Source organism: Oncorhynchus mykiss, unplaced genomic scaffold (genome assembly GCF_013265735.2).
Source record: "Oncorhynchus mykiss isolate Arlee unplaced genomic scaffold, USDA_OmykA_1.1 un_scaffold_318, whole genome shotgun sequence".
Taxonomy (NCBI): domain Eukaryota; kingdom Metazoa; phylum Chordata; class Actinopteri; order Salmoniformes; family Salmonidae; genus Oncorhynchus; species Oncorhynchus mykiss.
In genome coordinates this window covers 172501-185860 of record NW_023493767.1, presented here as the reverse complement: position 1 = coordinate 185860, position 13360 = coordinate 172501, and the positions used below count along the sequence as shown (strand labels likewise).

The 13360-nt window shown below is 45.2% G+C and overlaps 40 non-coding genes and 1 pseudogene across 40 annotated transcripts in view; all 41 read right to left on the bottom strand.

The window, feature by feature from the left end:
• Window positions 1-66: 66 nt before the first annotated feature.
• Window positions 67-185, bottom strand: LOC118950817. Its single transcript, XR_005042744.1, has one exon. It is a non-coding gene; the product is annotated as a 5S ribosomal RNA (ribosomal RNA).
• Window positions 186-362: 177 nt separating this feature from the next.
• LOC118950712 lies at window positions 363-481 on the bottom strand. The gene has a single exon (XR_005042639.1). It is a non-coding gene; the product is annotated as a 5S ribosomal RNA (ribosomal RNA).
• Window positions 482-741: 260 nt separating this feature from the next.
• On the bottom strand, window positions 742-860 carry LOC118950982. The gene has a single exon (XR_005042909.1). It is a non-coding gene; the product is annotated as a 5S ribosomal RNA (ribosomal RNA).
• A 177-nt stretch (window positions 861-1037) lies between these two features.
• Window positions 1038-1156, bottom strand: LOC118950752. Its single transcript, XR_005042679.1, has one exon. It is a non-coding gene; the product is annotated as a 5S ribosomal RNA (ribosomal RNA).
• A 260-nt stretch (window positions 1157-1416) lies between these two features.
• On the bottom strand, window positions 1417-1535 carry LOC118950981. Its single transcript, XR_005042908.1, has one exon. It is a non-coding gene; the product is annotated as a 5S ribosomal RNA (ribosomal RNA).
• A 177-nt stretch (window positions 1536-1712) lies between these two features.
• On the bottom strand, window positions 1713-1831 carry LOC118950980. The gene has a single exon (XR_005042907.1). It is a non-coding gene; the product is annotated as a 5S ribosomal RNA (ribosomal RNA).
• Window positions 1832-2008: 177 nt separating this feature from the next.
• Window positions 2009-2127, bottom strand: LOC118950751. The gene has a single exon (XR_005042678.1). It is a non-coding gene; the product is annotated as a 5S ribosomal RNA (ribosomal RNA).
• A 260-nt stretch (window positions 2128-2387) lies between these two features.
• Window positions 2388-2506, bottom strand: LOC118950979. The gene has a single exon (XR_005042906.1). It is a non-coding gene; the product is annotated as a 5S ribosomal RNA (ribosomal RNA).
• Window positions 2507-2683: 177 nt separating this feature from the next.
• On the bottom strand, window positions 2684-2802 carry LOC118950897. The gene has a single exon (XR_005042824.1). It is a non-coding gene; the product is annotated as a 5S ribosomal RNA (ribosomal RNA).
• A 260-nt stretch (window positions 2803-3062) lies between these two features.
• LOC118950711 lies at window positions 3063-3181 on the bottom strand. The gene has a single exon (XR_005042638.1). It is a non-coding gene; the product is annotated as a 5S ribosomal RNA (ribosomal RNA).
• Window positions 3182-3358: 177 nt separating this feature from the next.
• On the bottom strand, window positions 3359-3477 carry LOC118950749. The gene has a single exon (XR_005042676.1). It is a non-coding gene; the product is annotated as a 5S ribosomal RNA (ribosomal RNA).
• A 260-nt stretch (window positions 3478-3737) lies between these two features.
• On the bottom strand, window positions 3738-3856 carry LOC118950978. Its single transcript, XR_005042905.1, has one exon. It is a non-coding gene; the product is annotated as a 5S ribosomal RNA (ribosomal RNA).
• Window positions 3857-4033: 177 nt separating this feature from the next.
• On the bottom strand, window positions 4034-4152 carry LOC118950977. The gene has a single exon (XR_005042904.1). It is a non-coding gene; the product is annotated as a 5S ribosomal RNA (ribosomal RNA).
• A 177-nt stretch (window positions 4153-4329) lies between these two features.
• LOC118950748 lies at window positions 4330-4448 on the bottom strand. Its single transcript, XR_005042675.1, has one exon. It is a non-coding gene; the product is annotated as a 5S ribosomal RNA (ribosomal RNA).
• A 260-nt stretch (window positions 4449-4708) lies between these two features.
• Window positions 4709-4827, bottom strand: LOC118950976. Its single transcript, XR_005042903.1, has one exon. It is a non-coding gene; the product is annotated as a 5S ribosomal RNA (ribosomal RNA).
• Window positions 4828-5004: 177 nt separating this feature from the next.
• LOC118950896 lies at window positions 5005-5123 on the bottom strand. The gene has a single exon (XR_005042823.1). It is a non-coding gene; the product is annotated as a 5S ribosomal RNA (ribosomal RNA).
• A 260-nt stretch (window positions 5124-5383) lies between these two features.
• On the bottom strand, window positions 5384-5502 carry LOC118950710. Its single transcript, XR_005042637.1, has one exon. It is a non-coding gene; the product is annotated as a 5S ribosomal RNA (ribosomal RNA).
• Window positions 5503-5679: 177 nt separating this feature from the next.
• Window positions 5680-5798, bottom strand: LOC118950747. Its single transcript, XR_005042674.1, has one exon. It is a non-coding gene; the product is annotated as a 5S ribosomal RNA (ribosomal RNA).
• A 260-nt stretch (window positions 5799-6058) lies between these two features.
• LOC118950975 lies at window positions 6059-6177 on the bottom strand. Its single transcript, XR_005042902.1, has one exon. It is a non-coding gene; the product is annotated as a 5S ribosomal RNA (ribosomal RNA).
• Window positions 6178-6354: 177 nt separating this feature from the next.
• On the bottom strand, window positions 6355-6473 carry LOC118950895. Its single transcript, XR_005042822.1, has one exon. It is a non-coding gene; the product is annotated as a 5S ribosomal RNA (ribosomal RNA).
• Window positions 6474-6733: 260 nt separating this feature from the next.
• Window positions 6734-6852, bottom strand: LOC118950709. The gene has a single exon (XR_005042636.1). It is a non-coding gene; the product is annotated as a 5S ribosomal RNA (ribosomal RNA).
• A 177-nt stretch (window positions 6853-7029) lies between these two features.
• LOC118950893 lies at window positions 7030-7148 on the bottom strand. The gene has a single exon (XR_005042820.1). It is a non-coding gene; the product is annotated as a 5S ribosomal RNA (ribosomal RNA).
• Window positions 7149-7408: 260 nt separating this feature from the next.
• LOC118951017 lies at window positions 7409-7527 on the bottom strand (annotated as a pseudogene).
• A 177-nt stretch (window positions 7528-7704) lies between these two features.
• LOC118950892 lies at window positions 7705-7823 on the bottom strand. The gene has a single exon (XR_005042819.1). It is a non-coding gene; the product is annotated as a 5S ribosomal RNA (ribosomal RNA).
• Window positions 7824-8083: 260 nt separating this feature from the next.
• Window positions 8084-8202, bottom strand: LOC118950708. Its single transcript, XR_005042635.1, has one exon. It is a non-coding gene; the product is annotated as a 5S ribosomal RNA (ribosomal RNA).
• A 177-nt stretch (window positions 8203-8379) lies between these two features.
• On the bottom strand, window positions 8380-8498 carry LOC118950891. Its single transcript, XR_005042818.1, has one exon. It is a non-coding gene; the product is annotated as a 5S ribosomal RNA (ribosomal RNA).
• A 260-nt stretch (window positions 8499-8758) lies between these two features.
• On the bottom strand, window positions 8759-8877 carry LOC118950974. Its single transcript, XR_005042901.1, has one exon. It is a non-coding gene; the product is annotated as a 5S ribosomal RNA (ribosomal RNA).
• A 177-nt stretch (window positions 8878-9054) lies between these two features.
• On the bottom strand, window positions 9055-9173 carry LOC118950890. The gene has a single exon (XR_005042817.1). It is a non-coding gene; the product is annotated as a 5S ribosomal RNA (ribosomal RNA).
• Window positions 9174-9433: 260 nt separating this feature from the next.
• Window positions 9434-9552, bottom strand: LOC118950707. Its single transcript, XR_005042634.1, has one exon. It is a non-coding gene; the product is annotated as a 5S ribosomal RNA (ribosomal RNA).
• Window positions 9553-9729: 177 nt separating this feature from the next.
• LOC118950901 lies at window positions 9730-9848 on the bottom strand. The gene has a single exon (XR_005042828.1). It is a non-coding gene; the product is annotated as a 5S ribosomal RNA (ribosomal RNA).
• Window positions 9849-10025: 177 nt separating this feature from the next.
• On the bottom strand, window positions 10026-10144 carry LOC118950746. Its single transcript, XR_005042673.1, has one exon. It is a non-coding gene; the product is annotated as a 5S ribosomal RNA (ribosomal RNA).
• Window positions 10145-10404: 260 nt separating this feature from the next.
• On the bottom strand, window positions 10405-10523 carry LOC118950706. The gene has a single exon (XR_005042633.1). It is a non-coding gene; the product is annotated as a 5S ribosomal RNA (ribosomal RNA).
• Window positions 10524-10700: 177 nt separating this feature from the next.
• On the bottom strand, window positions 10701-10819 carry LOC118950889. The gene has a single exon (XR_005042816.1). It is a non-coding gene; the product is annotated as a 5S ribosomal RNA (ribosomal RNA).
• A 260-nt stretch (window positions 10820-11079) lies between these two features.
• On the bottom strand, window positions 11080-11198 carry LOC118950973. The gene has a single exon (XR_005042900.1). It is a non-coding gene; the product is annotated as a 5S ribosomal RNA (ribosomal RNA).
• A 177-nt stretch (window positions 11199-11375) lies between these two features.
• On the bottom strand, window positions 11376-11494 carry LOC118950904. Its single transcript, XR_005042831.1, has one exon. It is a non-coding gene; the product is annotated as a 5S ribosomal RNA (ribosomal RNA).
• Window positions 11495-11754: 260 nt separating this feature from the next.
• Window positions 11755-11873, bottom strand: LOC118950704. The gene has a single exon (XR_005042631.1). It is a non-coding gene; the product is annotated as a 5S ribosomal RNA (ribosomal RNA).
• Window positions 11874-12050: 177 nt separating this feature from the next.
• LOC118950777 lies at window positions 12051-12169 on the bottom strand. The gene has a single exon (XR_005042704.1). It is a non-coding gene; the product is annotated as a 5S ribosomal RNA (ribosomal RNA).
• A 179-nt stretch (window positions 12170-12348) lies between these two features.
• LOC118950818 lies at window positions 12349-12467 on the bottom strand. Its single transcript, XR_005042745.1, has one exon. It is a non-coding gene; the product is annotated as a 5S ribosomal RNA (ribosomal RNA).
• Window positions 12468-12644: 177 nt separating this feature from the next.
• LOC118950971 lies at window positions 12645-12763 on the bottom strand. The gene has a single exon (XR_005042898.1). It is a non-coding gene; the product is annotated as a 5S ribosomal RNA (ribosomal RNA).
• A 177-nt stretch (window positions 12764-12940) lies between these two features.
• On the bottom strand, window positions 12941-13059 carry LOC118950888. The gene has a single exon (XR_005042815.1). It is a non-coding gene; the product is annotated as a 5S ribosomal RNA (ribosomal RNA).
• A 260-nt stretch (window positions 13060-13319) lies between these two features.
• The window catches only part of LOC118950703, a 119-nt gene continuing 78 nt past the window's right edge, over window positions 13320-13360 (bottom strand). Inside the window, exon 1 of the ribosomal RNA XR_005042630.1 lies at window positions 13320-13360. This exon is cut by the window's right edge and continues 78 nt beyond it. This is a non-coding gene — a ribosomal RNA (5S ribosomal RNA).

Here is a 13360-nt window from a genome sequence, read left to right as displayed (position 1 = left end):
GCACATATATCAGCCTTGTGGGAAAAAACGGACAAAGAGTTGAAATTCCACAAGGCAGTGACAAAAAGCTTACAGCACCTGGTATTCCCAGGCGGTCTCCCATCCAAGTACTAACCAGGCCCGACCCTGCTTAGCTTCCGAGATCGGACGAGATCAGGCGTACTCAGGCCGGTGTGGCCGTAAGTGAAAGGCACCCTCAAAAAGTGGATGAAATTGCATATACTGTAGCCATAATTTGTAGCACAGATTGTTGGATGAAATACAAGCTAACCTTGCTTACTTATTTCAAAGCGAGGGCACATATTTCAGCCTTGTGGGAAAAAACGGACAAAGAGTTGAAATTCCACAAGGCAGTGACAAAAAGCTTACAGCACCTGGTATTCCCAGGCGGTCTCCCATCCAAGTACTAACCAGGCCCGACCCTGCTTAGCTTCCGAGATCGGACGAGATCAGGCGTACTCAGGCCGGTGTGGCCGTAAGCGAGAAACTATCTCTTGGTGCACTATGTAAAGTCAAAGTGAGCCTGATTAACAGCTGTTGCATTTCCACCATTTAGATAAGCATCTTTGTGTCACTCAAAAAGTGGAAGAAATTGCATATACTGTAGCCATAATTTGTAGCACAGATTGTTGGATGAAATACAAACTAACCTTGCTTACTTATTTCAAAGCGAGGGCACATATTTCAGCCTTGTGGGAAAAAACGGACAAAGAGTTGAAATTCCACAAGGCAGTGACAAAAAGCTTACAGCACCTGGTATTCCCAGGCGGTCTCCCATCCAAGTACTAACCAGGCCCGACCCTGCTTAGCTTCCAAGATCGGACGAGATCAGGCGTACTCAGGCCGGTGTGGCCGCAAGCGAAAGGCAATCTCAAAAAGTGGATGAAATTGCATATACTGTAGCCATAATTTGTAGCACAGATTGTTGGATGAAATACAAACTAACCTTGCTTACTTATTTCAAAGCGAGGGCACATATTTCAGCCTTGTGGGAAAAAACGGACAAAGAGTTGAAATTCCACAAGGCAGTGACAAAAAGCTTACAGCACCTGGTATTCCCAGGCGGTCTCCCATTCAAGTACTAACCAGGCCCGACCCTGCTTAGCTTCCGAGATCGGACGAGATCAGGCGTACTCAGGCCGGTGTGGCCGTAAGCGAGAAACTATCTCTTGGTGCACTATGTAAAGTCAAAGTGAGCCTGATTAACAGCTGTTGCATTTCCACCATTTAGATAAGCATCTTTGTGTCACTCAAAAAGTGGAAGAAATTGCATATACTGTAGCCATAATTTGTAGCACAGATTGTTGGATGAAATACAAACTAACCTTGCTTACTTATTTCAAAGCGAGGGCACATATTTCAGCCTTGTGGGAAAAAACGGACAAAGAGTTGAAATTCCACAAGGCAGTGACAAAAAGCTTACAGCACCTGGTATTCCCAGGCGGTCTCCCATCCAAGTACTAACCAGGCCCGACCCTGCTTAGCTTCCAAGATCGGACGAGATCAGGCGTACTCAGGCCGGTGTGGCCGCAAGCGAAAGGCAATCTCAAAAAGTGGATGAAATTGCATATACTGTAGCCATAATTTGTAGCACAGATTGTTGGATGAAATACAAACTAACCTTGCTTACTTATTTCAAAGCGAGGGCACATATTTCAGCCTTGTGGGAAAAAACGGACAAAGAGTTGAAATTCCACAAGGCAGTGACAAAAAGCTTACAGCACCTGGTATTCCCAGGCGGTCTCCCATCCAAGTACTAACCAGGCCCGACCCTGCTTAGCTTCCAAGATCGGACGAGATCAGGCGTACTCAGGCCGGTGTGGCCGCAAGCGAAAGGCAATCTCAAAAAGTGGATGAAATTGCATATACTGTAGCCATAATTTGTAGCACAGATTGTTGGATGAAATACAAACTAACCTTGCTTACTTATTTCAAAGCGAGGGCACATATTTCAGCCTTGTGGGAAAAAACGGACAAAGAGTTGAAATTCCACAAGGCAGTGACAAAAAGCTTACAGCACCTGGTATTCCCAGGCGGTCTCCCATTCAAGTACTAACCAGGCCCGACCCTGCTTAGCTTCCGAGATCGGACGAGATCAGGCGTACTCAGGCCGGTGTGGCCGTAAGCGAGAAACTATCTCTTGGTGCACTATGTAAAGTCAAAGTGAGCCTGATTAACAGCTGTTGCATTTCCACCATTTAGATAAGCATCTTTGTGTCACTCAAAAAGTGGAAGAAATTGCATATACTGTAGCCATAATTTGTAGCACAGATTGTTGGATGAAATACAAACTAACCTTGCTTACTTATTTCAAAGCGAGGGCACATATTTCAGCCTTGTGGGAAAAAACGGACAAAGAGTTGAAATTCCACAAGGCAGTGACAAAAAGCTTACAGCACCTGGTATTCCCAGGCGGTCTCCCATCCAAGTACTAACCAGGCCCGACCCTGCTTAGCTTCCAAGATCGGACGAGATCAGGCGTACTCAGGCCGGTGTGGCCGCAAGCGAAAGGCAATCTCAAAAAGTGGATGAAATTGCATATACTGTAGCCATAATTTGTAGCACAGATTGTTGGATGAAATACAAACTAACCTTGCTTACTTATTTCAAAGCGAGGGCACATATTTCAGCCTTGTGGGAAAAAACGGACAAAGAGTTGAAATTCCACAAGGCAGTGACAAAAAGCTTACAGCACCTGGTATTCCCAGGCGGTCTCCCATTCAAGTACTAACCAGGCCCGACCCTGCTTAGCTTCCGAGATCGGACGAGATCAGGCGTACTCAGGCCGGTGTGGCCGTAAACGAGAAACTATCTCTTGGTGCACTATGTAAAGTCAAAGTGAGCCTGATTAACAGCTGTTGCATTTCCACCATTTAGATAAGCATCTTTGTGTCACTCAAAAAGTGGAAGAAATTGCATATACTGTAGCCATAATTTGTAGCACAGATTGTTGGATGAAATACAAACTAACCTTGCTTACTTATTTCAAAGCGAGGGCACATATTTAAGCCTTGTGGGAAAAAACGGACAAAGAGTTGAAATTCCACTGGGCAGTGACAAAAAGCTTACAGCACCTGGTATTCCCAGGCGGTCTCCCATCCAAGTACTAACCAGGCCCGACCCTGCTTAGCTTCCGAGATCGGACGAGATCAGGCGTACTCAGGCCGGTGTGGCCGTAAGCGAAAGGCAATCTCAAAAAATGGATGAAATTGCATATACTGTAGCCATAATTTGTAGCACAGATTGTTGGATGAAATACAAACTAACCTTGCTTACTTATTTCAAAGCGAGGGCACATATTTCAGCCTTGTGGGAAAAAACGGACAAAGAGTTGAAATTCCACAAGGCAGTGACAAAAAGCTTACAGCACCTGGTATTCCCAGGCGGTCTCCCATTCAAGTACTAACCAGGCCCGACCCTGCTTAGCTTCCGAGATCGGACGAGATCAGGCGTACTCAGGCCGGTGTGGCCGTAAGCGAGAAACTATCTCTTGGTGCACTATGTAAAGTCAAAGTGAGCCTGATTAACAGCTGTTGCATTTCCACCATTTAGATAAGCATCTTTGTGTCACTCAAAAAGTGGAAGAAATTGCATATACTGTAGCCATAATTTGTAGCACAGATTGTTGGATGAAATACAAACTAACCTTGCTTACTTATTTCAAAGCGAGGGCACATATTTCAGCCTTGTGGGAAAAAACGGACAAAGAGTTGAAATTCCACAAGGCAGTGACAAAAAGCTTACAGCACCTGGTATTCCCAGGCGGTCTCCCATCCAAGTACTAACCAGGCCCGACCCTGCTTAGCTTCCAAGATCGGACGAGATCAGGCGTACTCAGGCCGGTGTGGCCGCAAGCGAAAGGCAATCTCAAAAAGTGGATGAAATTGCATATACTGTAGCCATAATTTGTAGCACAGATTGTTGGATGAAATACAAACTAACCTTGCTTACTTATTTCAAAGCGAGGGCACATATTTCAGCCTTGTGGGAAAAAACGGACAAAGAGTTGAAATTCCACAAGGCAGTGACAAAAAGCTTACAGCACCTGGTATTCCCAGGCGGTCTCCCATCCAAGTACTAACCAGGCCCGACCCTGCTTAGCTTCCAAGATCGGACGAGATCAGGCGTACTCAGGCCGGTGTGGCCGCAAGCGAAAGGCAATCTCAAAAAGTGGATGAAATTGCATATACTGTAGCCATAATTTGTAGCACAGATTGTTGGATGAAATACAAACTAACCTTGCTTACTTATTTCAAAGCGAGGGCACATATTTCAGCCTTGTGGGAAAAAACGGACAAAGAGTTGAAATTCCACAAGGCAGTGACAAAAAGCTTACAGCACCTGGTATTCCCAGGCGGTCTCCCATTCAAGTACTAACCAGGCCCGACCCTGCTTAGCTTCCGAGATCGGACGAGATCAGGCGTACTCAGGCCGGTGTGGCCGTAAGCGAGAAACTATCTCTTGGTGCACTATGTAAAGTCAAAGTGAGCCTGATTAACAGCTGTTGCATTTCCACCATTTAGATAAGCATCTTTGTGTCACTCAAAAAGTGGAAGAAATTGCATATACTGTAGCCATAATTTGTAGCACAGATTGTTGGATGAAATACAAACTAACCTTGCTTACTTATTTCAAAGCGAGGGCACATATTTCAGCCTTGTGGGAAAAAACGGACAAAGAGTTGAAATTCCACAAGGCAGTGACAAAAAGCTTACAGCACCTGGTATTCCCAGGCGGTCTCCCATCCAAGTACTAACCAGGCCCGACCCTGCTTAGCTTCCAAGATCGGACGAGATCAGGCGTACTCAGGCCGGTGTGGCCGCAAGCGAAAGGCAATCTCAAAAAGTGGATGAAATTGCATATACTGTAGCCATAATTTGTAGCACAGATTGTTGGATGAAATACAAACTAACCTTGCTTACTTATTTCAAAGCGAGGGCACATATTTCAGCCTTGTGGGAAAAAACGGACAAAGAGTTGAAATTCCACAAGGCAGTGACAAAAAGCTTACAGCACCTGGTATTCCCAGGCGGTCTCCCATTCAAGTACTAACCAGGCCCGACCCTGCTTAGCTTCCGAGATCGGACGAGATCAGGCGTACTCAGGCCGGTGTGGCCGTAAACGAGAAACTATCTCTTGGTGCACTATGTAAAGTCAAAGTGAGCCTGATTAACAGCTGTTGCATTTCCACCATTTAGATAAGCATCTTTGTGTCACTCAAAAAGTGGAAGAAATTGCATATACTGTAGCCATAATTTGTAGCACAGATTGTTGGATGAAATACAAACTAACCTTGCTTACTTATTTCAAAGCGAGGGCACATATTTAAGCCTTGTGGGAAAAAACGGACAAAGAGTTGAAATTCCACTGGGCAGTGACAAAAAGCTTACAGCACCTGGTATTCCCAGGCGGTCTCCCATCCAAGTACTAACCAGGCCCGACCCTGCTTAGCTTCCGAGATCGGACGAGATCAGGCGTACTCAGGCCGGTGTGGCCGTAAGCGAAAGGCAATCTCAAAAAATGGATGAAATTGCATATACTGTAGCCATAATTTGTAGCACAGATTGTTGGATGAAATACAAACTAACCTTGCTTACTTATTTCAAAGCGAGGGCACATATTTCAGCCTTGTGGGAAAAAACGGACAAAGAGTTGAAATTCCACAAGGCAGTGACAAAAAGCTTACAGCACCTGGTATTCCCAGGCGGTCTCCCATTCAAGTACTAACCAGGCCCGACCCTGCTTAGCTTCCGAGATCGGACGAGATCAGGCGTACTCAGGCCGGTGTGGCCGTAAGCGAGAAACTATCTCTTGGTGCACTATGTAAAGTCAAAGTGAGCCTGATTAACAGCTGTTGCATTTCCACCATTTAGATAAGCATCTTTGTGTCACTCAAAAAGTGGAAGAAATTGCATATACTGTAGCCATAATTTGTAGCACAGATTGTTGGATGAAATACAAACTAACCTTGCTTACTTATTTCAAAGCGAGGGCACATATTTCAGCCTTGTGGGAAAAAACGGACAAAGAGTTGAAATTCCACAAGGCAGTGACAAAAAGCTTACAGCACCTGGTATTCCCAGGCGGTCTCCCATCCAAGTACTAACCAGGCCCGACCCTGCTTAGCTTCCAAGATCGGACGAGATCAGGCGTACTCAGGCCGGTGTGGCCGCAAGCGAAAGGCAATCTCAAAAAGTGGATGAAATTGCATATACTGTAGCCATAATTTGTAGCACAGATTGTTGGATGAAATACAAACTAACCTTGCTTACTTATTTCAAAGCGAGGGCACATATTTCAGCCTTGTGGGAAAAAACGGACAAAGAGTTGAAATTCCACAAGGCAGTGACAAAAAGCTTACAGCACCTGGTATTCCCAGGCGGTCTCCCATTCAAGTACTAACCAGGCCCGACCCTGCTTAGCTTCCGAGATCGGACGAGATCAGGCGTACTCAGGCCGGTGTGGCCGTAAACGAGAAACTATCTCTTGGTGCACTATGTAAAGTCAAAGTGAGCCTGATTAACAGCTGTTGCATTTCCACCATTTAGATAAGCATCTTTGTGTCACTCAAAAAGTGGAAGAAATTGCATATACTGTAGCCATAATTTGTAGCACAGATTGTTGGATGAAATACAAACTAACCTTGCTTACTTATTTCAAAGCGAGGGCACATATTTAAGCCTTGTGGGAAAAAACGGACAAAGAGTTGAAATTCCACTGGGCAGTGACAAAAAGCTTACAGCACCTGGTATTCCCAGGCGGTCTCCCATCCAAGTACTAACCAGGCCCGACCCTGCTTAGCTTCCGAGATCGGACGAGATCAGGCGTACTCAGGCCGGTGTGGCCGTAAGCGAAAGGCAATCTCAAAAAATGGATGAAATTGCATATACTGTAGCCATAATTTGTAGCACAGATTGTTGGATGAAATACAAACTAACCTTGCTTACTTATTTCAAAGCGAGGGCACATATTTCAGCCTTGTGGGAAAAAACGGACAAAGAGTTGAAATTCCACAAGGCAGTGACAAAAAGCTTACAGCACCTGGTATTCCCAGGCGGTCTCCCATTCAAGTACTAACCAGGCCCGACCCTGCTTAGCTTCCGAGATCGGACGAGATCAGGCGTACTCAGGCCGGTGTGGCCGTAAACGAGAAACTATCTCTTGGTGCACTATGTAAAGTCAAAGTGAGCCTGATTAACAGCTGTTGCATTTCCACCATTTAGATAAGCATCTTTGTGTCACTCAAAAAGTGGAAGAAATTGCATATACTGTAGCCATAATTTGTAGCACAGATTGTTGGATGAAATACAAACTAACCTTGCTTACTTATTTCAAAGCGAGGGCACATATTTCAGCCTTGTGGGAAAAAACGGACAAAGAGTTGAAATTCCACAAGGCAGTGACAAAAAGCTTACAGCACCTGGTATTCCCAGGCGGTCTCCCATCCAAGTACTAACCAGGCCCGACCCTGCTTAGCTTCCAAGAACGGACGAGATCAGGCGTACTCAGGCCGGTGTGGCCGCAAGCGAAAGGCAATCTCAAAAAGTGGATGAAATTGCATATACTGTAGCCATAATTTGTAGCACAGATTGTTGGATGAAATACAAACTAACCTTGCTTACTTATTTCAAAGCGAGGGCACATATTTCAGCCTTGTGGGAAAAAACGGACAAAGAGTTGAAATTCCACAAGGCAGTGACAAAAAGCTTACAGCACCTGGTATTCCCAGGCGGTCTCCCATTCAAGTACTAACCAGGCCCGACCCTGCTTAGCTTCCGAGATCGGACGAGATCAGGCGTACTCAGGCCGGTGTGGCCGTAAACGAGAAACTATCTCTTGGTGCACTATGTAAAGTCAAAGTGAGCCTGATTAACAGCTGTTGCATTTCCACCATTTAGATAAGCATCTTTGTGTCACTCAAAAAGTGGAAGAAATTGCATATACTGTAGCCATAATTTGTAGCACAGATTGTTGGATGAAATACAAACTAACCTTGCTTACTTATTTCAAAGCGAGGGCACATATTTAAGCCTTGTGGGAAAAAACGGACAAAGAGTTGAAATTCCACTGGGCAGTGACAAAAAGCTTACAGCACCTGGTATTCCCAGGCGGTCTCCCATCCAAGTACTAACCAGGCCCGACCCTGCTTAGCTTCCGAGATCGGACGAGATCAGGCGTACTCAGGCCGGTGTGGCCGTAAGCGAAAGGCAATCTCAAAAAATGGATGAAATTGCATATACTGTAGCCATAATTTGTAGCACAGATTGTTGGATGAAATACAAACTAACCTTGCTTACTTATTTCAAAGCGAGGGCACATATTTCAGCCTTGTGGGAAAAAACGGACAAAGAGTTGAAATTCCACAAGGCAGTGACAAAAAGCTTACAGCACCTGGTATTCCCAGGCGGTCTCCCATTCAAGTACTAACCAGGCCCGACCCTGCTTAGCTTCCGAGATCGGACGAGATCAGGCGTACTCAGGCCGGTGTGGCCGTAAACGAGAAACTATCTCTTGGTGCACTATGTAAAGTCAAAGTGAGCCTGATTAACAGCTGTTGCATTTCCACCATTTAGATAAGCATCTTTGTGTCACTCAAAAAGTGGAAGAAATTGCATATACTGTAGCCATAATTTGTAGCACAGATTGTTGGATGAAATACAAACTAACCTTGCTTACTTATTTCAAAGCGAGGGCACATATTTCAGCCTTGTGGGAAAAAACGGACAAAGAGTTGAAATTCCACAAGGCAGTGACAAAAAGCTTACAGCACCTGGTATTCCCAGGCGGTCTCCCATCCAAGTACTAACCAGGCCCGACCCTGCTTAGCTTCCAAGATCGGACGAGATCAGGCGTACTCAGGCCGGTGTGGCCGCAAGCGAAAGGCAATCTCAAAAAGTGGATGAAATTGCATATACTGTAGCCATAATTTGTAGCACAGATTGTTGGATGAAATACAAACTAACCTTGCTTACTTATTTCAAAGCGAGGGCACATATTTCAGCCTTGTGGGAAAAAACGGACAAAGAGTTGAAATTCCACAAGGCAGTGACAAAAAGCTTACAGCACCTGGTATTCCCAGGCGGTCTCCCATTCAAGTACTAACCAGGCCCGACCCTGCTTAGCTTCCGAGATCGGACGAGATCAGGCGTACTCAGGCCGGTGTGGCCGTAAACGAGAAACTATCTCTTGGTGCACTATGTAAAGTCAAAGTGAGCCTGATTAACAGCTGTTGCATTTCCACCATTTAGATAAGCATCTTTGTGTCACTCAAAAAGTGGAAGAAATTGCATATACTGTAGCCATAATTTGTAGCACAGATTGTTGGATGAAATACAAACTAACCTTGCTTACTTATTTCAAAGCGAGGGCACATATTTAAGCCTTGTGGGAAAAAACGGACAAAGAGTTGAAATTCCACTGGGCAGTGACAAAAAGCTTACAGCACCTGGTATTCCCAGGCGGTCTCCCATCCAAGTACTAACCAGGCCCGACCCTGCTTAGCTTCCGAGATCGGACGAGATCAGGCGTACTCAGGCCGGTGTGGCCGTAAGCGAAAGGCAATCTCAAAAAATGGATGAAATTGCATATACTGTAGCCATAATTTGTAGCACAGATTGTTGGATGAAATACAAACTAACCTTGCTTACTTATTTCAAAGCGAGGGCACATATTTCAGCCTTGTGGGAAAAAACGGACAAAGAGTTGAAATTCCACAAGGCAGTGACAAAAAGCTTACAGCACCTGGTATTCCCAGGCGGTCTCCCATTCAAGTACTAACCAGGCCCGACCCTGCTTAGCTTCCGAGATCGGACGAGATCAGGCGTACTCAGGCCGGTGTGGCCGCAAGCGAAAGGCAATCTCAAAAAGTGGATGAAATTGCATATACTGTAGCCATAATTTGTAGCACAGATTGTTGGATGAAATACAAACTAACCTTGCTTACTTATTTCAAAGCGAGGGCACATATTTCAGCCTTGTGGGAAAAAACGGACAAAGAGTTGAAATTCCACAAGGCAGTGACAAAAAGCTTACAGCACCTGGTATTCCCAGGCGGTCTCCCATTCAAGTACTAACCAGGCCCGACCCTGCTTAGCTTCCGAGATCGGACGAGATCAGGCGTACTCAGGCCGGTGTGGCCGTAAGCGAGAAACTATCTCTTGGTGCACTATGTAAAGTCAAAGTGAGCCTGATTAACAGCTGTTGCATTTCCACCATTTAGATAAGCATCTTTGTGTCACTCAAAAAGTGGAAGAAATTGCATATACTGTAGCCATAATTTGTAGCACAGATTGTTGGATGAAATACAAACTAACCTTGCTTACTTATTTCAAAGCGAGGGCACATATTTCAGCCTTGTGGGAAAAAACGGACAAAGAGTTGAAATTCCACAAGGCAGTGACAAAAAGCTTACAGCACCTGGTATTCCCAGGCGGTCTCCCATCCAAGTACTAACCAGGCCCGACCCTGCTTAGCTTCCGAGATCGGACGAGATCAGGCGTACTCAGGCCGGTGTGGCCGTAAGCGAAAGGCAATCTCAAAAAATGGATGAAATTGCATATACTGTAGCCATAATTTGTAGCACAGATTGTTGGATGAAATACAAACTAACCTTGCTTACTTATTTCAAAGCGAGGGCACATATTTCAGCCTTGTGGGAAAAAACGGACAAAGAGTTGAAATTCCACAAGGCAGTGACAAAAAGCTTACAGCACCTGGTATTCCCAGGCGGTCTCCCATTCAAGTACTAACCAGGCCCGACCCTGCTTAGCTTCCGAGATCGGACGAGATCAGGCGTACTCAGGCCGGTGTGGCCGTAAACGAGAAACTATCTCTTGGTGCACTATGTAAAGTCAAAGTGAGCCTGATTAACAGCTGTTGCATTTCCACCATTTAGATAAGCATCTTTGTGTCACTCAAAAAGTGGAAGAAATTGCATATACTGTAGCCATAATTTGTAGCACAGATTGTTGGATGAAATACAAACTAACCTTGCTTACTTATTTCAAAGCGAGGGCACATATTTCAGCCTTGTGGGAAAAAACGGACAAAGAGTTGAAATTCCACAAGGCAGTGACAAAAAGCTTACAGCACCTGGTATTCCCAGGCGGTCTCCCATCCAAGTACTAACCAGGCCCGACCCTGCTTAGCTTCCAAGATCGGACGAGATCAGGCGTACTCAGGCCGGTGTGGCCGCAAGCGAAAGGCAATCTCAAAAAGTGGATGAAATTGCATATACTGTAGCCATAATTTGTAGCACAGATTGTTGGATGAAATACAAACTAACCTTGCTTACTTATTTCAAAGCGAGGGCACATATTTCAGCCTTGTGGGAAAAAACGGACAAAGAGTTGAAATTCCACAAGGCAGTGACAAAAAGCTTACAGCACCTGGTATTCCCAGGCGGTCTCCCATTCAAGTACTAACCAGGCCCGACCCTGCTTAGCTTCCGAGATCAGACGAGATCAGGCGTACTCAGGCCGGTGTGGCCGTAAACGAGAAACTATCTCTTGGTGCACTATGTAAAGTCAAAGTGAGCCTGATTAACAGCTGTTGCATTTCCACCATTTAGATAAGCATCTTTGTGTCACTCAAAAAGTGGAAGAAATTGCATATACTGTAGCCATAATTTGTAGCACAGATTGTTGGATGAAATACAAACTAACCTTGCTTACTTATTTCAAAGCGAGGGCACATATTTAAGCCTTGTGGGAAAAAACGGACAAAGAGTTGAAATTCCACTGGGCAGTGACAAAAAGCTTACAGCACCTGGTATTCCCAGGCGGTCTCCCATCCAAGTACTAACCAGGCCCGACCCTGCTTAGCTTCCGAGATCGGACGAGATCAGGCGTACTCAGGCCGGTGTGGCCGTAAGCGAAAGGCAAGCTCAAAAAATGGATGAAATTGCATATACTGTAGCCATAATTTGTAGCACAGATTGTTGGATGAAATACAAACTAACCTTGCTTACTTATTTCAAAGCGAGGGCACATATTTCAGCCTTGTGGGAAAAAACGGACAAAGAGTTGAAATTCCACAAGGCAGTGACAAAAAGCTTACAGCACCTGGTATTCCCAGGCGGTCTCCCATCCAAGTACTAACCAGGCCCGACCCTGCTTAGCTTCCGAGATCGGACGAGATCAGGCGTACTCAGGCCGGTGTGGCCGCAAGCGAAAAGCAAAATCTCAAAAAGTGGATGAAATTGCATATACTGTAGCCATAATTTGTAGCACAGATTGTTGGATGAAATACAAACTAACCTTGCTTACTTATTTCAAAGCGAGGGCACATATTTCAGCCTTGTGGGAAAAAACGGACAAAGAGTTGAAATTCCACAAGGCAGTGACAAAAAGCTTACAGCACCTGGTATTCCCAGGCGATCTCCCATCCAAGTACTAACCAGGCCCGACCCTGCTTAGCTTCCGAGATCGGACGAGATCAGGCGTACTCAGGCCGGTGTGGCCGTAAGCGAAAGGCAATCTCAAAAAATGGATGAAATTGCATATACTGTAGCCATAATTTGTAGCACAGATTGTTGGATGAAATACAAACTAACCTTGCTTACTTATTTCAAAGCGAGGGCACATATTTCAGCCTTGTGGGAAAAAACGGACAAAGAGTTGAAATTCCACAAGGCAGTGACAAAAAGCTTACAGCACCTGGTATTCCCAGGCGGTCTCCCATCCAAGTACTAACCAGGCCCGACCCTGCTTAGCTTCCAAGATCGGACGAGATCAGGCGTACTCAGGCCGGTGTGGCCGCAAGCGAAAGGCAATCTCAAAAAGTGGATGAAATTGCATATACTGTAGCCATAATTTGTAGCACAGATTGTTGGATGAAATACAAACTAACCTTGCTTACTTATTTCAAAGCGAGGGCACATATTTCAGCCTTGTGGGAAAAAACGGACAAAGAGTTGAAATTCCACAAGGCAGTGACAAAAAGCTTACAGCACCTGGTATTCCCAGGCGGTCTCCCATTCAAGTACTAACCAGGCCCGACCCTGCTTAGCTTCCGAGATCGGACGAGATCAGGCGTACTCAGGCCGGTGTGGCCGTAAACGAGAAACTATCTCTTGGTGCACTATGTAAAGTCAAAGTGAGCCTGATTAACAGCTGTTGCATTTCCACCATTTAGATAAGCATCTTTGTGTCACTCAAAAAGTGGAAGAAATTGCATATACTGTAGCCATAATTTGTAGCACAGATTGTTGGATGAAATACAAACTAACCTTGCTTACTTATTTCAAAGCGAGGGCACATATTTAAGCCTTGTGGGAAAAAACGGACAAAGAGTTGAAATTCCACTGGGCAGTGACAAAAAGCTTACAGCACCTGGTATTCCCAGGCGGTCTCCCATCCAA